Source organism: Armigeres subalbatus, chromosome 2 (genome assembly GCF_024139115.2).
Source record: "Armigeres subalbatus isolate Guangzhou_Male chromosome 2, GZ_Asu_2, whole genome shotgun sequence".
Classification (NCBI taxonomy): Eukaryota; Metazoa; Arthropoda; class Insecta; order Diptera; family Culicidae; genus Armigeres; species Armigeres subalbatus.
Genome location: NC_085140.1, coordinates 459,433,608 through 459,457,352, shown reverse-complemented (window position 1 = coordinate 459,457,352; position 23,745 = coordinate 459,433,608). Strand labels below are relative to the sequence as shown.

Below are 23,745 nucleotides of genomic sequence, written 5' to 3'. Positions count from 1 at the left end.
ACGTTTTATTTCTTATAAGAATTGCAAAATTTCTCATTCCTCACTTCTCGTTCCAAAATTCGCAAATTCCACTACCTACTTCTCATTAATCCTTTTTCGCAATTCTCAAACTAAATATTTTTTTCGACATTTTAGCATTTTTTGAAGCTTGATATATACAGATACTGCAAGGTTTTAACACAAAAAATGTAATCTTTATCGTTTTAAGCTCGTATTAAACAGAATTGTGAGATCACAATACAAAGATTATAATCTGTAATCTTCCAAATTTGTATATGCAAACATTTTTTTTACAGATTTTCTGATGTTTTAAAGATATGTCCATTTAGAATCCGGAATCATTTATTGTATTTCAGCGGCACGGAAAGTGACCGCTGCAAGAATTCTTTTATAGCGGTTTGTCTACCTAGGCGCCCACTTGCTGTGGTATAAATTTCACGATGTTTCGTGCAGCGAGTCAAAAGATATTCCAGATTTAAGCCGAAAGGGGAGAAAAAAATCTGCACACCCACGTTGATAATCCTGCTCATCGACGATGGAACCTACGTCAAAATACAGCTTCCTGGCCCAACATTCTACATGGCCACGGCACGAGGAGTAGTTCCTGCGAAGTTTAAGTTTGATTTTTGGACAAACTTGTAAAAAACAGATGATTTTGGCAAGGGATATGCAGGTGTGGAGCAAAGACCTAAGTATTTGCGACGAATAAGACGATGGACTCGAAACTGTACACGGAAGAATGTCTCAAAAACCGTGGTCGACCTTCCATGAAGCCCATAAAGGTCCCGTGAAGTTTTGGCCAGATTGGACGAGTTGCCACTACAGCCGGGAAGTCATCCAGTGGTACCGCGATAATAACGAAGATTTCATAGATAAAAACATAAATCCACGCAACTGCCCACAGCTCCGGCCCATCGAGACATTTTTGGCGGTAATGAAGCGGAAGCTTGAGAAAAGTGGAAAAACAACTCGGGATAGGAATTTTTGATGTTGATATTCCTCTCGATACCAAAAAGTGATATTGATAATGCTCTCGTATCTTTGACAAATTTAATTGTCGAAGCCAGAGGCATTGCCATTCCGAAATGTGAAGTTAAATTCAACTCCATTATTATTGACGACGATCTTCAGCTACTGATCCGTCTTAAAATGTGAGAAGAAGGCAATACCAAGAACTCGTAATCCCGCTTTGAAAATTATTTGGCGAGATTTGCAAAACGAAATTAAAAAAAACGTTTCGCTATTCTGAGAAATACCAACTTTGAGAATAATGTCTCAAAGCTGGATCCTTGTTCGAAACCCCTTTTGAAATTAACAAAAATTCTTAAAAAACCTCAAAAGCCAATTCCAGCGCTTAAAGAGGGAAATGAAATTTTATTAACAAATGGCGAAAAGGCTCAAAAACTTGATCAGCAGTTCGATAGTGCCCATAATTTTAGTCTAGGTTTCACTAGTCCATTTGAGGATCAGGTTACACGGAGCTTCGAAGACATTCTCAATCAAGAGAATGTTTTTGACCCTTCGTTGGGAACTAATTTGGATGAAGTGAGATCTATTACTAGAAAATTTAAAAATATGACAGCCCCGGGTGATGATGGTATTTTCTACATACTTATCAGAAAACTTCCTGAGAGCTCTTTATCCTTTTTGGTTAATTTATTTAACAAATGTTATTATTATTAAAATCTTTATTAAAGAGGTTTTTAGCCCAAGGCTAGTTCACCTCCGATAATAACAAATGTTTTCAGTTGACATACTTCCCAGATAAATGGAAAAACGCCAAAGTTGTTCCTATTTTGAAGCCGGACAAAATCCAGCTGAGGCTTCTAGTTATCGCCCAATCAGTTTGCTTTCTTCAATAAGCAAACTGTTTGAAAAGATTACTTTAAATAGAATGATGGTTCATATTAATGACAATTCTATTTTTGCTGATGAGCAATTTGGTTTTCGCCATGGGCATTCAACCACCCATCAGTTATTAAGAGTAACGAATTTAATTCGGCTCAACAAATCTGAAGGATATTCGACTGGAGTTGCTCTTCTTGATATAGAGAAAGCATTTGACAGTGTTTGGCATGAAGGTTTGATTGTAAAAATGATGAATTTTAATTCATCTGTACATCATTAAACTGATCCTAAATTATTTATCAGATCGCTCACTACAGGTAAACTATCAGAATTCTAAATCTGATAGATTACCTGTAAACTAGTGTCCCCAAGGCAGCATACTGGGGCCCATATTGTATAACATTTTACTTCTGACTTACCTGATTTACCACCAGGTGTCAAAAATCTTTGTTCGCAGATGACACAGGTCTCTCAGCCAAAGGGCAGAAGCCTTCGTGTCATTTGTAGTAGATTGCAAAAAGTTGGAAAAATTTCCCAGAATGCTTCCAAAAACTCAGCTTATAATTTTCCCACATAAGCCGAGAGCTTCTTATTTGAAACCTTCTAGCAGACATATTGTCACTATGAATGGGGTTCCAATTAATTGGTCTAGCGAAGCTATATTAGGACTTCTGTTAGATCAAAATTAACTTTTAAAAATCACATTTAAGGTCTTCAAGTCAAATGTAACAAATATATTAAAAGTCTATATCCACTTATGAACAGAAAATCAAAACTTTGTCTTAAGAACAAACTTTTGATTTACAAACAAATTTTTAGACCAGCCATGTTGTATGCTGTGCCAATATGGACTAGTTGCTGCAATACCAGAAAGAAGGCACTTCAGAGGATTCAAAATAAAATTTTGAAAATGATTCTGAAGTTGCCTCCGTTGTATAGTACCAATGAACTTCATAGAATTTCTAATATTGAGGCATTGCAACAAATGTTTAATAAAATAATTTCCAATTTCAGACAAAAATCATTGCAATCTTCTATTGCAACGATTAACTCCTTGTACCCTTAGGAAGAAATAGGTTAGGGTTAGTTTAAGTTGAAAACATTGTAATTCCTACATGGTTCAATTCAACCAGAGGAAAATTCTAACTGCCAGAGGCAATTGAAATGTATTAATAATAACTAAAATATAACATAGCAAATAAGGATGATAGTGTTAAGAAAACACGTAACACCTAGTCTAAGAGATGAATGCATGTATTAGATAATTAGCAAATAAAATTAGCTGAAAAAAAGGCTCGGGACGCGACTCAAATGACCAAAATGTGAAACAAATGTGCCAAGAAAGTTAACTCCGGAGGTGTGCAACTTTTGATGAGATGAATAAAAAAGAAGGTGCGAATTTTCACTGGAAACAAGAAGAAATAATTCGTATCAATATTTTTCCTTAAAGTATAGTAAATTACCTTTGTTTTGATATATTAACCTTATTTGTACGTCAATCTGTTACCGAGATACAGATTTGATAATTCCGGATTCTAAATGGACATAACTTTAATACAAAACTGTATTAAAACATGTCACCCACTAGTTGAGAGAGCGAATATCGTATTCACGCTTTATATAAGACCAAGTTAGACAAGCTAACTTGTAAAAAAATACGACCTTGCCGGATTGGTCAAATTTCAATCAAAATAAATCCATCGAGAAGAAGCCTTCTCTATCAAGGACATTTTATACACGACATTACCCTCATAAGGTCATTCACTCCTTTGCTTATCTGTTTAGGAGAACTTCTGTAGGAGTGGAATAAAACTGAAACACCACCGACCAAACCGTCATATCGTTGATGACCTGTTCACACAAAGGAAAATAAAATAAAATGAAACGAAGAAAGGAAAAGTGTGATTTGGGCGATAAAAACCAAACAGCTCCCTTTCATCTTGATGATCCACCGAGGCAAGGGCACCGTCGTCCGGAGGGAAAATTGAAAGTAGTTCGCTCGTTCGGTCTCGAGATCTGCATTTGTCACCCTCTTTCGGAGCAAATAAATCCAAGTTAGGTGCATGTGCGTAAATTTTATGATGATTTCGGTAACACACCCCTGCAAAGCAAATCCTAATCCGAAGCTGGCCACTCGCTCGGATCTGATCTGATCCAGTGCATGGAGACGGTGGGGAACATTGCAGCGGAGTTCTTTGTCCCGATCTGCAGCCATCTGTATTCTAGTCTCTTTGGAACGAGTTTTCGGTTCTATTTGTGCCAACTAGACTGCGGGTTCTGCCTCGAAACAAACGGACAAACAAGAGACGCAGACGTGTCTGGGCGAAGTGGGTGTTTGCTACTGTTGCGCCACCGAACTGGAACCCAGAATGGACCACCGCAGTGAAACGCGCTCTCGAGATGAAAAGAAAAATGGAGTGGCATTATCAAGCTGAAATGATCATAAATTTCCCATTGATGGTAAGTTAATTTATTAGAAAATTATTTGATTAAAACGAGTGTTTGTCTGCTCGCATCAAATTATTTAGATAGCGGGATGAACAGTTTCTTGGAAAGAATAATATGGTTATGCTGGAATGATTACAGCGATGAGGTTTTGCGTCAATTAGCTACAAAGGACTATATTTCGACTGATTCGATTATAGCACAATCACGTCAAATCATAAAAAACGAATCACCCCATGTTATCACTTTCAGTTGGTTTGGTCCTAACCATGGAAAAAGATATCCCTCAATTATTAACCACATAATACTGATTTCATTTTCAAATTAGTATTTACCTTTTGCAATATTAAATCGCATTCATACGAAATGACCATGCATTTCGTTTGTATTCGATCCATGCCTAATCCATCTGCGGTTTATTATTGAAAGATCGCGTGCCTGAAACAATTTCAAACATGACATTTACCCTCGACACTTCCGCTCTGCGGGGCCAGATGACGACAGGAAAGGGTGATCGGTTCTGTAACCGAAATCGAAGCAAGACCTTCCATGCACGTGGATACGGCAGCGGTGCGTTTTCTGAAAAATCGATTGCCTCAAATTGGACGAGGGTGGTGATGATTGGTGAATAGAGCCTTCGAATGTGACTGAATTCGGCTCACCTTAGCTCGAACAGACTTCTATTATCACTTTTGAGTTTCAACGCACAACGGCTATTGAGTCATTGATTGGTGTATCAGAAACGATGCGTTGTGTAACCTTTTGTTTCGGGTGCATTGATCGTAATTTTAGCTCCATTGAAACACAGTTTGTCTTTTAAAAACAGAATTGGTTATACGTGAATAGGTTCGTCCGTAAATGACAAAAGCAGATTGGCTGGACATTCCATTATTCTTTTTGCTCTTCCACCTATCATCGTGTGTCACTGCATTCATGGTGCGATGTTTCAGCTCCGAATCGAGTAGTGGGAGTTTCGCAGATTTGTAGCACGAGGATTCTGGAAACGAATGTGTGAAAGTTTGACCATATAGAGCTGATGCATATTAAAACGAACGAGCAGCTGTTATTTTTCCCGTTGTTTGATAAATAAATGCATGCTTGACCCTTGTCCGTTGTGTGTTCGGTTGAAGTTTGTCTCGTGCCCGGAGATGGCACCGATAACCTATATCTATCTGAGTGCATTTGTCTGTAAACCTAATTCTAATTTTAGGTGCAGTTATCATTCTATTGGAGTAGTATCTTTACTCAAACTTTGAGATATCCACTTTTAACGAAAATGAATCAGTTCGATGCAGTTTTAAGAAGTAGAGCTTAGGGCATTTTCAGTAATGTTACAGTTTGAGTTACTTTTTATCGATTTACAGATTTTACAACTTCAAAGATATGAAACTGGAAATGCATCTTCAGTTGCAGTTACAAACTGCACTGTTTTATACTGAAAAACGAAAATATGATCTTACGCTAATTCAAATGTCAAATTGCTGTGATGTCCAGAAACTAATTTTTGAAAATATAACTCAGTAAATTCTTTGCAAATTCTGCAAAAAACACCTGTCAGAATCCAGTTATAAATTTTCTAACGAAAATGTTCGAATTTTTAAAAATACAACGTCTGTTGAAGATGGCATTTTACAGTTTCAATTTCATGTCCTAACTCCCAGACAATTTTTAACTCTACTAAGGATGTCCATCCTTGTAAAAGATCAGGAAATCGTGTCAAAGCGAAACGAGGATCAGTTTGCAGTATTGTCATTGTTGTCATGTCAAAACGATAAACCAGCTGTTGTCTTTTATGCCTTAAAGAATAAGCGGGAAAAATAGTAATTGTAATACCCCTCACAGTTATGGAATACTTTTGTCAAAAGTAATAATGTTTATGCATATGCACAGCCAAGATTTAACAAAAAATGGTTTTCAGGCCGAGTTGCCGTAATAATACAATTATGTAATCAAGTGACGGTCTTTCACCGTCATTAGTCGTCTAGTACACGCGACCGCTTATGTAAAGGCAATCAAACTCATCATACTTTATCCAAGCAAGCCTTTGGCACAGCAGAGTGCAATTGAATTCGCATTCTATACCGTCCCAGAACAGTTACTGGGGCATGAGTGCGATCCTCTCGTTTAATAAACAATGTGACTCGCTTGGCTGTGGATATACAATAGTAAAGCACATGTGGAGATTGCTAAATCAAGCATCCGAAAGATATTCAATTTGCAAAAAGAGAGCTAACCGCGGTGGAGGTTGGTACTCATTCTGATGTTTTCCCAAACGTGACCTTTAAGTGGTCTTGTTGTAGGGGTTATCACGCCTATCTAGAGTAGGAGGTTGAGGTTCGAGTCCCTCCAAGACACGTGGATTCTTTTTCGCAAATTTCATATCAATTTGTCCATTTCGAAACATATGCTGTGCATATGCACAGCCAAGATATTTAACAAAAAATAATGTTTTATCAAATTCAATTTTCTATGCAAAGGATGAAATATGTATATACGATGCATAAATGTATATCTAACCTGCCATAATAATATTATTTATCTATAATTATTAATATTCATCTCGAGAATGCTTTAACTATGATTTGTTTGAAGAATTTAAATTGATTGGTGTTCCTAATTATGACCACGACACGACAATATTTTGCAGTGATCGGAAATTCAGCGATTTTATTATAATCTCATTAATTTTATTTGGATTTCACATATCAATTGAAAGTTTAGATCCTAACGATTTTTTCACGTAAACATTCCGGCTTTTATGATCAATTTTATAAAGTATTTCTAACCTTCTCGCTCATCATATTTTACTAAGGATTTTTATAGAAACATCCAAATGTATGTTTCCAAGCTTATTATAAGTCGGTTTAGATTTGTGCGTCATGGGCGACATTATTTTGTTTTACAATTAGTCGATCGAGTGTCAAAACGTAGATATTAGCATTAATTTAATCTAATTCCAGCTCTAGCACACACAGATTTTTAGCACGTATTTCATAATCACAGAATTTCACATGACTTTTTTTTCTGTTACAGCTCGGTAATTTCCCGAGATGCAGAACAAAACATTTATACGATTTTATTTACAGGCATGTCTGCGTTTAATTTGAGTCTAAATTTTGGAACTACATTCAGTTTGATTCTAAATTGAACATTGATAAAAAGTTTGAAATACTCTGGCTTATGTCTGTGACATGAACTAATGCAATGCGATTACACGCCGCATGACAAGTTCTTGCTTTGCTACCATAAGCACATTAATCCAATTATAATAATGTTGTGCTCTGTGGCTGCACATTGACAATAATGTGGCAATGGCCGTGTAATCATTAACTTATCTACGGTCAATCCAATGCCAACTAGGATAGGTCGACGTGGTGATTAGAACGACGGGTGGTTTGACAGTGACGATAATTAAAATCACATTGAAATAAATCACTATTGATGGATCGACCATGTAGGGCGATTGTTTTCATGTTCCAAAGATCCGGACATTTGGCTCTCACATTATATTGTTTGACAAGAGACATTACCACGTGTCAGGTAATAATTTTTTTCGCATGATACTGGTAAAAATGGAAATTAATTATATAGAAAAATAGCCTTCAAGTCAAAATCAAGTTCAATTATTGTTAAATTAAATGAAATTCAACGGAAGCGATCGATCCTATAACTTATGAAATTATGGAAAATATTCTAACAACGCCACTTCAAAACATCTAATAAAGTCAAAAGAAACAAATTTAAAGGTTTACTTAACAGCATTTTTAAGTTATGCACGAAAGTTAATTATTTAAAAAATCATGACCAAACAATCATAATACCTAATTAGCAAAACGATAAATATAATAATGCAATCATCAAAAAAGAGAGAAAATCACGTCCAAGGCTGAGCTAATTGTTAAAAAACATCTACCCGCAGAGAGGGCACTCGAAATAGCTTAAACGGCTGTCGCTGGGGCTTGCCTGTTTTGATTAGTGACTTATATCGCCGCAAGCATGACTTGCTTCTCGTGTGTTTGGACATTGATCAAGGCGAGATTGAAGTTGTTTATCAGCGCAGGCCGTTTGCAATAAATAAGCTCACTATTCTAATGGAATTATTTTCCATCCCGGAGGTTGGCCTGTACGGGTAAACATCCAAAGTTCGTTTCCAGGAAATGGGGGAGAAGCTGCACATGATGCTGGGTCAGTCGCATTTGTTGTTTGTTTTGACAGCAAGCACCACGTGTTCCGTAGGGAACACTTTAGTAATGAGTTGAATTGAATTTGCATCTCATTAGAACCGCAGGTGAAGCAATCTCAAAATTTATCAATATTTGATGCTTGAATTCTCGTATTGTTTTCAATGTGGTCTTTGTTCATTGATAGGCAGTCACTGGAACGAGATCGATATGGAATTTATTTATTGTTTGTCGCAGGTCAGATAAATAAGCTTAAGATTTATAAATTCTGGACACTTGAAGGACAGATTCAAAACAACAGCTGATTGTATCTTGCGCCAATCGTAGCAAATAATCAGTTTTAAATTATTAAGAAAATTCTTTTGACTTTAAATATACTTTATAAAAATAAGTCAAATTATTAACTGATTTTTATACAGATCTATGGAGACTGGAGACGAAGTACTGGTTTGTGGCATATTATGAAATAAATGAAAAGAATTTTCCATTGAAGTTAGATCAAAAATTAGGAAATCACTTGTCTTGCCAATACGTTTTCGAACTAAATGTCCAAATCTATCACAGGTTGTGTATATGCATAAATCAAGTTTCGGACATAATAACAAAATTATTAATTCAACATAATTAGCTTTGAAACCTTTCATAAGCAAGCTATACAATTTCTAAAATATAAATGGAAATTTACTCCGGGTCACCTCATACACTAAAGTATGATTTTTATGAAAGAAAATTATATTGTGTGACAGCAGTATCTAACTTCTCTGAAAGTTGATGGAAGAAAACGCGACCATTCAAATCAATTGAGTTCTCAAGCGCAGTTTTCGCACACTAATGTCACTGTATGGAATAGATAAAGTCAAAGTGGGTGGTAATCTAGTTGCGGCAAAATATCACGAATACTTTTGGAGAGACAGCACATTGACAGGAATACACGAAGTCACCACACCTCCATTCATTTGGAGAAGTCAATAACAAGCAATATTTCTCGTAGTAGGCTGCGCTGCAGAAAGAGAACACCCCATGCTGATGTGCGGTACAGTCATTCTCTACATCTCGATATTGAAAACAGAGATACACAAAAGCCGAAGAAAGCGAAAATGTATGATATGGATGTCTCGGTCAATCGAGATATAGGAAAACATCAATATGTAGAACATCCACATGTACAGAATCGACTGTACTAATTCAGTTGTGGCAACAGTCAGTGTCAATTTAAACTTCACGTTAATTGACCTCTGCCACCGAATTTGTTTTATTTAATCAGATCGTCCGATGATAACTGTTTTGCAATAAACACAAGTCACAATTACTGAGCTCACACTCGCTTGTGGTATTTACGCCAATAAGATCATATGAGAGATGCGCTCATCAAGTGGCCCCATTTTCCAGTGATGTCGCAATAGAGATTAGGGTATGCTAATCTTTAATACGTACATATTCTTCTCAAAATTTTCCAGTCGCGCTTGGTGTGATTGACAGATCCACGATGATAGTTGCGTTGTAGATCGCAGGTGGCGACAGTATTATATTTTTATCGAAAATTAGCACCTTCTTGTTTGATCGAACGATCAGAGACAATTATCGCATCATTTAGCGTGACTAATTAAATCCATTCGGGCATCACAGTTGAAAGATGTGAAATATAGAACACTGGGTGAACTATTGTTGATAAGTTAAAAAGTGACATTGACAACTCACGTTATCTAACCCAATAGAAATAAATTGGTGGCTAGAAAAATGGCTGGCAGCGTCATCGGGACGAACGTTTATAGATAAGCAACCATCAATCAAGATACTGATTGAAAGACATACTGCAGTAGCTACGACGACGCTCCGTCACATTCTTCGTATTGCCCTCTATCGCACCAGCTTCGTAAGGGCATGACTCGTCTTCTATGATTAGATACTTTGGAATAGCAATCATAATCCCTGATTTGCTCCTTGTTTCGTTGTTACCATGGTGATGAGGCGCATTCATAAAAATTCTACAAGATCTAGTTCATCAGTTGTTTGTTTACGTTCATGGATGTTTGCGATCTTCCGTACATCACTTGCACCATGATCTCTATGTCAAGTTACTCTAAATCAAGTGATAAAGTTCGTATGATCTGGCCGCACGTTAATCACCACTCATGATGACTTGCATTCGGTCGAACGCATGTGGACGCTGCGATTGCAACGTTGTTGTGACATCATGCGTTACTGGTACAGCTCTTCAAAAGTACTCCATACGCTTCTGGGTACACAATGACTGAGTCGAATATTTTTTCAAAATTTCCATCAATGACTGATAAGGTCGACCGATTGCGTCGATTGTTTCGTTCGGTTCGTTGAATGATCTGGCGTCGGAGTATGCGCGAACTCGCCATCCACGTCAATGCGAATGAGACTGATGGATGAGGGTTGCGTACGCTTACGTCGGCTATGGACCGCGGAAGTTTATTTTTGGATCTTCCTGATGTGTAAAATTTTGTAAAAATGTGGCTGTACTTTTCTAAATACGTCTGTTGTGGCAGCTGCGATGCTTTCTCGCGCATCGAAGGTGGCATTGAAAATGTTTGTTGCGTTTCTTTGACGGGTGGTTGTGTGAGTCTCTCAGTTGTGAATGACTTCTTGTCGGGCAATTGCATTTCAGTGGAAGCATAGCACCGTGAATGATTTATTAAATTGAATTTATTCGTTCACTTCATAATCTCATTCGCTATGCGATGCAACTGAGGGGAATTAATTTTTATGATTAAGAATGATAGAAAGCTTTCTTCTCAATCCTCTGCACTGCATATCCTGGTGGCTGTCGCATATACATCCCCTCGCTCAGCTACCCGGACAAATACCTACGTTGATTTTAGTGTCGTGCTCCATGTGTATCCGTGGATGGCCTGCTACGATCAACAGCACTTAAATGTGGACCTTATTGCTACGGAGCAAATATCTCTTTGAATCAGAAAACCGCTAACTGCGAGCCTTGTACGAGCCTTGCTTTCATCCGCTCGATATTACCACAGAGAACAGACGTTGAAGCTCCACTCTGTTGTGATAACTTTTTGCCTTCATTTTGAAATTACTTTGGTGCGCTGTAATCCCGTGCATAATCAGCGCTAGCGTCATAAAAATGCCACTGTGCGCTGTGTCGTTATGCATGCAGAGCATACCAGCGCCATCGTGTTGTCAAATGAGATTGTGAGTTCAATGTCGACGTCGATGGCGCTGAGGTTCGGTGTGTTTGTTTCACATGTTTTAGAAGTTTTGTTCGAGCCTCCATGTCTGTTCTCTGTGATATTACCCATGATATTACCATCTGGATCACCGCGCTTCCGACGATTTTGCAGCAGATGGCTCCAGGTATCGTTCGATACCAACAAATCGTTCTCTTCTTCATCACTGTTCTAGCTTGTTCATACGATATCGTTATGCTGGCGGTACTCCTCTGGTACAACGACGGAGAATTTCTCGCTGGTTTTCATTCATGACGGTATCGAGAGTATCTTCTTCTTGGTACATCTCCTCAGCGGACTCGTCTGCTCGTATCCAACCAAATCTTCATCCTCTTCATCATTTTCATGTTCACGTTCAGCTAAATCTTCTTCACGCCTTGTCAGAACAGTATGTTGGTGTTCATTTGAATACCGACGAACATTAAGTTACATCAACAGTTACATGTTCCAGGCTTCATTTTCTTGCGTGTCTCGGTTGGAGTACGTACCGAAGCAACCTTGAATCCGGATGGCATTAATGGCAGCGGCTCTCCAGTAATGCGTGTGCATTCCACGGAGATCTGACAAGAAGAGGCCGAGTCATGACTCATGCTTGCTGCTCACGATTGACACTGATATGATGTATATAAGTACACGATGATGGTTCCGCCAACATATATGGCCTAAGACTTCTTCTTCAGAAGGTACACGATCGCCATCTTTGTATGATCAACAACCAAACAAAGAAGGTATAGATTTTCACTTGATGTACAAACCAAATGTTCCTTCAAACCACTGTCGAAGCTTTTGGGGAGCGGTTTTCGTAACATTTTGCACCTCAATGCAACATTGATCCACTATGCGGACACCACAATCTACGAGCTTCATTCCATCTACTTGCTTATTTTCGTATATCGACGAATCACAGCAGGATCCCGGCGGCCTAATCGTTGGTACCATGTATGTCATATATGACCATTATTTTTGCAATTCACGTGGTCAAGATAAATCATGTGTACAAATGCAGAAAACGATGTAGTCGCTTGTTAATTAATTAATAAATCGTTATTCAAATGGGATCGTGACATAAAGTTCTGAAACGTTAATTGATACAAATTAAAAGATCGCTGCTGTAGCTTCCAGTCTTGTTGAGTGTGTTCATTAATGTACACTATGCCAATGGAAATAAAAAATGATGAATTGATATTCGTACTATGTAGGTATAATGTATATCATTGAATCCGATCAACGACGCTTTATCAATTAATAGCTAGAGGTCTATGTCACAAATACTTATTGCTGTTACTACATACACCGAAATTCGCCCCTGTAACGCTGAGTAGACACCTTTGCATGGTGTGTTACGGTGTAAGATCTACACGTCACATTGTCAGCTGGAAAATCCTAACCCAATGAATACCTTCCACAATATCCAACTCCGTGGTTACGAGGTGTCGCGAGTCGGGGCCTCTCGTTAAGTAAGTACCACCAACACTTCCTTCCCTCCCAAGTTACGGTGAAGATGGCGTGGTCGAGTAGTAATCCTCATGCTTTTTTGATTTTGTCCTAGATTGAAATTAAGGACCACACCCACCTTGATTTCTGATAGCAATCTGAATAAGGATTTTAAAGAAAAACATGAGTATCACTAGTGTCCAATCTACGGAGTAAATCTACGTCACTATGCTATGCTATGCTGCTATGCTATGTAGCTTCACATACACCGAAATTGATAGCAGTTCCCTAGATAAGTATGTGAAATTGAGATGCATTCTTTTGTTTCCTCAGTCAGTTTGCTTCGACGATGGTGGCCAGTGCTTCGAATTTTTATGCAAAATCCCTGAATAATATTGTAAAAAATCATGTTATCTTGTCCACTTCTTCCATTATTCGAATAAAAGATGCTACTATCTGAAAAAGTTTTTGCATAGAGTTAGACGAGTTTACAGTGAAATGGGTAAAAAGTTGTTAATAATGCTTCAAATCGAGAGTTCTAAATTAGCATAACTCATGAGAACCAATCATACATCATTTCAGTCTAGCATAAATTTATTTTGCCAAAAAATCAAAAACAAGCTTTTGAATTATGTCATAAATTTCAATTTAATTGCCCAGCAACACGGCCAAGGTAACAACAAGCTGCCCTTTTGGAAGTATGATATCGCCGATCGAAGTAATCGTGTCACTTTCCAATCAGCAACCGGTACGATTTTTAATGACTAATTGGCACATCCTATCCTAGGCAGTTCCATGGGAAAACTGTCAAAACGTCGCAAACGATCTTTATTGTTCAGCTCTTGACACTCCATGCTGACACGAGAAACAGTAGGCCGTTTTGGACATCAACACTCGAACAGTATGATGTAGAGTTGCGAAAAGTAATGAATTTCTGTTGACACGTCTTTTATTGACGAAGCATGATCATGACAAGTAGCTATGTAGAACACGAATGAGCCACCTAATATCGTTCTAAACGCCTTCCCCTTCTTCCTCCATTGCAGGTTGGCTAACATGTCGACAGGTGTTGAACATCATGGTCATATTCGGCTTCATGCTGAACTATGCCCTGCGGGTCAACTTCCATCGCCATTGTGGTGATGGCAAAGACACTGAAGAATCTCACTACCGGCGGCGACGACTGGAGGCTTCGACAATGAAACCTCGACGGCTTTGGCCAGCGTGTCCACGACGACCGAGCAGAGCGTCATCAGCGAGGCAGACAGTTCGAGGGGACGCCTACCAGCAGAACCTGATGCTGGGGCTTCTTCTGGGGATACGTGCTGACGGAGCTGCCCGGTGGCCGCCTGGCGGAGATCATCGGAGGACGCCGTGTCTTCGGCTATAGCATGCTTTTCGCTAGTGTATTGACTTTGCTTCCCTATTGCTGCTTACACCATTATATTGCGGTTGTTATATTACGAGCTGTTCTGGCTTTTCCGGAGGTCCTGGCCGGCAATTCATCCGTTGACCGCTGTCTGGATTCCACCATGATCGGTCCAAGTTCATCGCCAACATGATGGCTTCGTCCTGGTCCGCCATTCGATGCCAATCTGGTTATCTGATTCTACCATCGGATGGCAGTCAGTGTTCTCATCACCGGCGGCTGGCCCTGCTGTGGTCGGTTATGTGGTTCTTTGTTGTGTTTGAGACGCCGGCCGACCATCCAGTATTTCTGCGGAGGAGCGTAATGAAATCGAGAGCGCAATTGGTGCTAGCGTTAAGGCAAAGAAACCTACGTACGTTCCGTGAAGTCCATTCTGACGTCGCCACCTGTTTGGGCTATCATTTTGACCCACGGTGCTTCCGTGTTCGGTTTCTTCACGGTTGTTAACCAGCTGCCAACTTACATGAAATACATCTTGAACTTTAACATTAAGGAGGTATATTTCGAAGTCTGCCGACTTTTTATTGAGTGCTAATCTAACTCTTGGTTTCAGAACGGTCTATGTCCTCTTGCCGTCTTGGAAAGTACGCCATGGCTGTGATTTCTTCCATTTAGCTGACCATTTCGTAAGAACGGAACATTGTCGACTGCTACTCGCAAGATTTTCACTGCCTTCGGTTGATAAATTTTAAAAATAAACTTACGTTCATTTTACTTACTGTCTAATATTTTTACAGCTGTCATGCGCCCGGATTCCTGATGATTGTCCAAGTGTACATGGGTGAAACGCGTAGCTGGGTTCGGTATTTTCACGTTGCTTTGTTCCTGAACGGTGCCGTTACCGCTGGATATCTGGGCAACGTTTGGACACGCGAACTCTCGGCACGATCTTCGGTAGTGCCAACACTCTGTCTTCGTTCGGAGGTTTCGTTTCGGCGTACATGGTCGGCGTTCTGACAAATGATAACGTAAATTTTGATTTATTTTTTCCTTCCGCCACGGTCCTGAGTGTAATCAACATAGTGGAAAGCATGAACTTATAACACTCAATTGCCCTTCCCGTCAAAACTTTTTATTCGATCGATTCTTTATTTATTTAAGGTCAACTTTCCCAAAACCTCTTTTTAAACGTCTCTAACTTTTAAAATTTAAAACAAAAATTGAATCGTGCTGTTTTTCAAGTTTGGCCTAACATTTCCGATTTTGATCCAACATCATGCAGAAATCTTCAGGCCTGTCACGTACTACTTTTTCGGTTTTTGTTTCGATTTTAAAATAGTTAGATGCTTCAAATATAAGTTGCCCTAAGGCTCAAATTACCGTCATCCAGTCATTGACGAGAAAGACAGCCACATGCTCGTGCTACCCAGTAATAAAACCACCCACCGAGTAGAAAAAGCGGTCTCCAGCTGGATGGGGATGTATTTCGTTTCAAAACTCATCATCCAAGAGCGAAGACATAAATATATCTGGTGGATGCTTCATTTGGTTGTATTTCGCTTTAGTTTAGAAAACTGCCTTTCGCAACATTTTTTCAAGAGGTGAAATCGACGATTTACGTATTTCGACCTCAATAGTAAGGCCGTCTTCAATGTCTAGTACTCGCTCGACTCAGACCCGCCAAATGAAGAAACAAAAATAAACAAGAAGAATTGAAAATAAAACAAATAGATAGATCAAAGAATTGCCTTACCTGTCAAAATTTTTATTCACACAAACGATTCTTTGTTAAACTTGATTTCGGCTCCGTAACGCTTCACGGCAAATGAGCCTTTCAAATAAACGAAAGATTAAAAAAACGATTCTTTGGCTTATTTAGTCAACTTTCCCAAAGAACCCATCTTTCTCAAAGAACAACATCGGTGAATTTCTCAGGCCGTTCGCGCACACTTTTCGTTTTTCTTTCGATTTTAAAATAGTCAGAGGCTAAAAATGGGTTCTTTGGGAAAGTTGACCTTATATACTGAACCATTCCGATTCGTTTAACCTTTAGTTAAAATTTGACAGTTCGATGGTTATTTCGCCGTGGGTTAAAATAACCCTGCTCCGAGCATGGTTAGATTGACAGTTCGATAGTTAAACTTTGTTCGGAAAATTGCGCCAAATCCATTTCGTTCTAAATAACTCAATCTGTCAAAACTCAAATGGGTCGCTTCAGAAATTTAACACGATGGGAAAATAACCATCGAATGTCAAATGTTAACTAAAAGTTAAACGAATCGGTGAATGGTTCACAGCCTAAATAAGCCAAAGAATCGATAGACAATAAAACGAGATACAATTTTTGACGGAAAGGTCAATTAAAATAAATTATAAATAATAAAAATAAAAATCAAGAATCAACAAGTAAGAAATAATAGCAGGAGAAAGTATGAAGAAGAAAGAAAATAATAGGAACAAGGAAGCAAATATAAAGGAAAAAGAAAGGAAAGAAGGAACAAGGAAGAAGAAGACGGAAGAAGGAAGAGGAGGAACAAAGATGGAAGAAAGAATAAGTAAGGAAGAAAATGAACAGGAAAAAAAGAAGATAGAAGAAAGTTTGAAGAAAGAATAAGTGAGAAAGAAGAGGGAAGAATGAAACAAGGAAAAAGAAGAAAGATTGAGAATGGAAGAATGAAAGACGGAATAAGGAAGAAAGAAGAAACAAGAAGAAGGGAAAAGAAGAAAGAATGAATAAGAAGGAAAAGGAACAAGGAATGAGAAATTAATAAAAGGAAGGAGAAGAAGAAAACAGGAAGAAAGAAGGACGAAAGAGGAACAAGAAGGAAGAAGTGAGAAGAAAGAGGAAAGAAGGAAGAAGATAGAATGAAGAATGAGAAAAAGAAGGAAGATGATAGAATGAAGGAAGATGGAATAAAGAAGGAAATGGGAAGAAGGAAGAAAGAAAGAAGTGGAAGAAGGAAGGAATAAAAAAAAAGGAAAATGGAAGATGGAAAAAGGTAAAGAAAGAAATAATAAAGGAAAAGAAGGAAGAATAAAGGCGGAAGTGAATAGAAGATAGAGAAACGAAGAAAGAAGGAAGAAAAAGGCAAAAATAATAGAAATAGGAATAAGAAAGTAGGAAAAAATAAGAATAAGGAAGAAAAGAGAGAAAGAACAATTAATAACAAAATATAGAAGTAATCTTGGCAAGAACCAAGAATAGGTTGACCAAACTACCGTTTTAACGGGACAGTACCATTTTCAGACCTTATTGTTCTGTCGCGTCGTAATCTATGAATTCTTAACTTTTCAAAGGACTAGTGACATTTTTCATGATTAATTTGAGTACTGCAATCAAAAGCTTTCATGTTGTTCTGTTGTTGCGCTATTAATTTCATAAAAAATTTACTATCTTTGAAAAGAAAAATCCACAATTTGTCCCGTTTTTCATTGATTCTTTAAAATACTTCAAAAATTTATTCAAACAAACTAACATTTTATGAAGAAACCAAAAATACAACGGAAGGGACAAAAAACCCATAAGAAAGTTCGAGATGTTGAACCTGTAAAGGAATATGGTAAAGGCTGATAAACTAATCTACATAAAAATCTAGTAATGAAGAAATCAAAACTTAAAAATCCTAGTAATGCTGTTATGTATTTTCCAACAAAATGTTGTAAAACACTCTGGAGATTTTTTCATACATTGCATCTCAATTAGACTAAACGGAATCGATAACTTGACAGGCGGGTTTCAAGAAAATCAAGGCATGTCATCTCTTAACGCCAACAAAATGTAGTGAAGGATGAACATTTTTATGCTGATTCGCTCATTTGAATTAGCATTCCCTCTGTTATTAATTTAAAGCTTTTCCATGCCCGCATTGCATGAAGATGTATCTTTGCGGCAAGTTCAATGGATACATACCCAGGGAGTCCAGCCAGAATGTTTCCCACGAACATCCTAGACCGGACCGAGCATTGAACTCATTCTCGGATTGGTGATCCTACGCCTTTCGCAAGGCTACTGGAGACCCTTACAACAAACAACAATTTTACCAGATTAAATTCAGCGATTGCGCAATTTGAAACACGTTGGTTTTTAACGTGGCTGTCCAGCTTATTCTGTTACCACTTTTTCAAATCTTAACGGATTTCCGGGATTTTCCCTACTGGAAGATTAGAGCATCCTATACAATTTGCTGTCAAATAATTCGGATACGGTTTCAACACACTGTAAAAAGCTGTGATCCAAATTCTAAGTGTTCGACTTTAGTGTAAATTTATTTAAAATTTTAACTAGTCGCTTACTAACCGAATCAATTTATTGACTAAATTAAACCATTTTATTTATTTAAATTTCTAACTGATATAACTGATATAATAAAAATAAGATTTTTCACACTTCTCCTTCTATTTTGATATGACGAGAAGAGCCACCTTGGGCTGAAAGTCTCTATAATAAAGACAAAAAAATTATCTTCTGAGAGTCAGACAATTTTCATATTATTCCATTATTTTGTGGATTAATTTCGGAAGAAATGCAATCTTCTTTCAAATTTATCAATAACCTCCGAATTCGTAGTTCGGAAGAAATATGACGAATATCGGTTTGTGTTCCAATTTTGTACAGATCAGTTGGCTCGACATATTGTCTTTATTCAACACTCTACACACACACTGCAGTACTTTTGGTTTTGGATTTGAATGATCATTAATTGAACTCAAGCATGGAAATATTTAAACCTTTTTGGTATTTTGGGACACCGTTGAGTAATTTTCTCCCATTATTGCAGCACCTACGGCCGGTGAGAATCGTGTTCTGGATCTTGGCTATTCATCTACATCGTCGTTCCACAGCTTACCTCATCATGGCACCGTGAACTGCAGATGGAACAACCCACCGGAGAGGGGCATCAACAACCGTGAGACTGAAGAAGGTGTTCCGCTGAATCAAAAGACCAAAACAACAAACCAATCTCATCGTCGACCTGAGACAAGTCTGGAGCATCCTTAACCCTGCTGTAGATTGGCAGGCAGCTGGGTACGGTGCGCAGAGCACATCAAATAATGAGCAGGTCAGCGCAATTGTGCCCGAATCGATGCTTCCAGAAGTAGATACTTTTGAGTTTCACTCAATCACAACCATCTGCCGTGTAGACGTAGTGCAGGATTAAATTTTAACTTGTTTATTTTAAAGACAACATAAATGAATGTTGTTTTAATACTTTGAATGAGTGTTTCCTGTTACTTTAACGGAGTACTACTACAGTGATTTCAGAATGAGAGTGGATCTCGCGATTTGCTTTAGCATTTAATAATTTATTTTCTTAAAAATTGTGACGAAAAGCAAATCGAGTAGTATATGTTGAATATCGCAAGTTGAGTTTATGATGCTGAATCCTCAGATGTAAAAGTTTAATTCAATTACCGAACCGTTGTTCAGTTGTAATAAATCAATTGAAACTCTGAACAAGAAAGTGATTTAATTCAAAGTGTGCTAATAATCTCTCTCGAAAGTAAATGTGTTGTCCAGATTTCAATTGATACGTCTAAAGTTTTCATGTTTTAGTGAAAATTGTCGGTAATTTGCATTCTTGGAACTGATGTAGTATTCAATTGTTAGCTGTATTCGCACTATTTGCCAAAAACAAACATCAGCACATTCTCTCTAATGAATAAATCATAAATGTGCCTTCCCAAAACGGTATAAGACAGCAGAATACAAGAAGTGTACTTTGAACCGTATACATGTTTACAATTAGGATAGGATCAAATGTGTCGTATATACTCTAGACAAACAGACAACGATAGAAAATAGCCAATTTTCAACAATTTAGGTATTTTTATTTACAATTTTCTATTAGACCAGAATAAGAAAATATAAATAGATTTTTAAATAAGCGATTTTATGAAATGCAAATAAACGTTAGAGTAAACTTTGAGTAGATTTTCTTAGAAAGAATTTTCATTCCTTTTGATTTTTTAAGAGTGAGTAAGCGCAAATCAACAACCAGACTTTTTGTAAGAACGACACAACCCATATGCAATTTTGACAGTTTATCAAATGGTATCCAATTAGGCTTACTTACTTTGGGAGGACATGTCCTTCTTTTTCTATATTGTCTCCCGTACTCCTTTCACCCAAAAATGTCCTCCTTTTGATTGGTAAGTCAGTATGTTCTCCTTTTGATTGAGCCTCAGTGATGTCTGTATGTGTGTGCATGCACATCTGTATGTATGTGCCAAAAAACTCAATAGCCATTGCACTTATCTTTATCCGATTTGCTCACAACAAGTTGCATTCGAGGAGGAATCAGTCACATTGTTTCCTATTGAAAATTGACCAGATCGGACTATGGCTCAACAGTTATGGACAAAATACATATATTGGTAGTAATTTCGACTTTAGCAATAAAGCTCAATTAATCAATTTTTCAAAATGGTAAATAAATTAAACCCCCAATGCAATGCAGCCTAACACAGTTCGCTCTTATATTTTCGTAAAATCTTAACAATGTTCTGAAAATTCATATGTGAATATGTACATTATGTGGAAGATATTGATTTGAAAAATTTTCAGGAACACTTTTTCCTTCAGAGGGCTCAACAACAACCCTCAGTACGCTAGACTGGTGCTTTAATCAACTAAGCTATGAAGAACCTTCGTCGGCCTTCGCTACCTGGCGCTAGTGAATGCGCTTGAGATTCCCAAATCGGACTGTACTTTTGCTGTGATTCGCCGCGTGAGTTTTGAGCAAGTATTATCGCGCTCTTTAAAACGCTCACCGTAACCGTAAATACGCGGTGTAACTCGCAAGCAAGATTGCAGCAGCAGCGTCCATAAGCTTTACACAAGGTGCGTGCCTGTGCTGTTAAATTTTATAGGCCGCCGAATGGGGTTGCGTGGCTGAAAAGCCGCCGTGTGAAAGTGAATGGGCGCAATTCTAGAGGCTGATTGAGATGATCATAATCTGAGTGTTTATCTTGGGATGCATAATCTCATTTGAACATTACACCACAGACAGACAATGTGTATTGATGGCGCTGTGGTTAGTAAGCGCTTCACACCCTAGAGATCACGAGTTTGAATCGGTAGGGGCGTTTTGCTTTTATCCCGCTACACTAGGGATATGAATCTTTGTGAGCAGTGTGTGAAATCTGCCATAAGCAGGAGCACTGGTGCAGCTAATAATATGACGTCTTCTAACCCTAATCCTACGGTATCAAGCGACCCTGCCAAAGTGCTTGGACTGCAGAAAGCCAGACTGCAGAACTCCGCAGACGCATGATATGAGCAAACCAAAGCTCAGTAAGGTTAGTATGACAACCGACCTGAACAGCTAGCACCAAGCTGGTATTGCACGTAAGAAGGCTACTAAGATCCGTCAGGAGAAGGTTGAGCAGGTTGCCGGCCCTATGGAACGACGGAAATCAGTTCCACCTTCTACGAGGACTACCGAAGTTCGCCGAACCGTGAGCTGGTAGCTGCACTGAGAGATCAGTGTGGCGTTGAAATCCAGTATACCGCGATTCGGTTGCGAAGTTTATGCTGGAACGGTTGGCTGACGCTAGTAGGTACTGGATAAGGCTAAGCTGAAGGTGGGTTGGTCGGTATGCTCGGTGAGCGCAAACCAACAACCTCAGGCCTGCTCAAGTGCTTCGATTACGGACATAAGTCATATGACTGCATATCGGAGTCGGCTTTGCCGGGGGTGTGGAGCTGAAGGTCACAAGGCTTACACCTGCCAGGCCGCATCGAGGTGTTTGATCTGTGGTCCTGGCATAGACAACAACACCCATCCGGTGGACAGGCTGACGGGCTCGGTCATGCAAGTAGCTCAGCTAAATCTCAACCACAACAGTCGGTACACGAGAATAAGACTGATGTTGCCTTGCTTCCGACCGTACCGCATTCCTGCTAAACATAGCAGTTGGGTTGCGGATAAGTCCGGAATAGTGACCACCTGGACTTGCGGGGTATCCCATCCAGGATATAGTGTCATCTCCTGATGATAAGGGTTTTGTTATAGCAAAGGTAACGGAGTTTACTTTAGCTGCTACTGTCCTCCAAGTTGGAACATAGAGATAGATCTTGCGCGAGACTAACTGGTCTTAAATCATTAGTTGTAGCAGGTGACTTCATCGCGTGGGCAGTGGATTGGGCCTTTCGGTTAACGCTAGAGGTCATATCCTGCTAGAGTCTCTTAGCGTACTAACGTAGTCCTGCTGAACGAGGGCCAAGCGTCAACGTTCAGAGAACCGAATGACGTGTCATGCATCGATGTTGCCTTCTGCAGCGCAGGATGGACGTGGATGGAGGGTTCAGAGGGTATACTGCTAGTGACCATCAGGAAATACGTTTATATTACCACCAGCAGAACCACAAGGCGGTCAGTGAGGCTGATCTGGATGGCGTGCCTCGCAGTTCCACCCAGAACTGCTGGAAGAATCACTAGAAAATCGGACTGTAGGCTTTAGTGGTGATGAGTTATCCGATGTCCTAACACGAGCATGTGGCGTGACAATGCCAGGAGGACTCTGCAAGCCGGCAACCGCAAACCGGTGCACTGGTGGACAAGCACGATAGCTGATCTTCGCAGAACCTGTCTTAGAGCTAAAAAAGGGTTGCGACGTGCTAGAACCGAAGCGGACAGGCTAGAAAGACGCCCGGTTTTCCACAGCGATCAGAGCTCTTAACACGAAATCAAATGTAGTAAAGAGCCTGCTTTGAAGAGCTGTGTGGATGAATAACACCCAGGGGGGTACATACAGGATAGTGATGGCTAGGGACAACAGGACACCTCCTGAGAAATCTCCGGAGATGTTAGGATCGTTGAATGTTTGTTCCAAAGCATGACTTATCGGACTGGCCCGCCACACCGTGAGTCAGTGAACGTGGTACCGCTAGCGGTAGAAATTGTGCTATATAAGCCTGGGAAATCCCAGAGAGCCTTCGGCATAAAGACCAATTTGCCTACTCATCAACTAATGAACGTGTAGTTAGAGACGTGATCCTGAATAGATTGACGGATCTATCCAGCATTTTATGTGCGCAATGGCGCACAATTTAACTCATGTTCTGGTGGGTGCAATCGATTTGACGTTTGGCTTGTGTCGTTTGACAACGCAGCAATCATCATCATCATGATTCAATCATTTTGATGATGAAACTTATCTTTTTATGTCAAACGACACAAGCCAAACTTCAAACTTTCACCCACCAAAAACTGAAACGTTGATGCAGCCATTAGCATCAATATACTGGATA

General features: G+C 39.0%; 1 pseudogene; it reads left to right on the top strand.

Annotated features, from left to right (window-relative positions):
• The first annotated feature begins 4,787 nt into the window (after positions 1 to 4,787).
• Positions 4,788 to 19,469, top strand: LOC134218301 (sialin-like; annotated as a pseudogene).
• Positions 19,470 to 23,745: the final 4,276 nt, after the last annotated feature.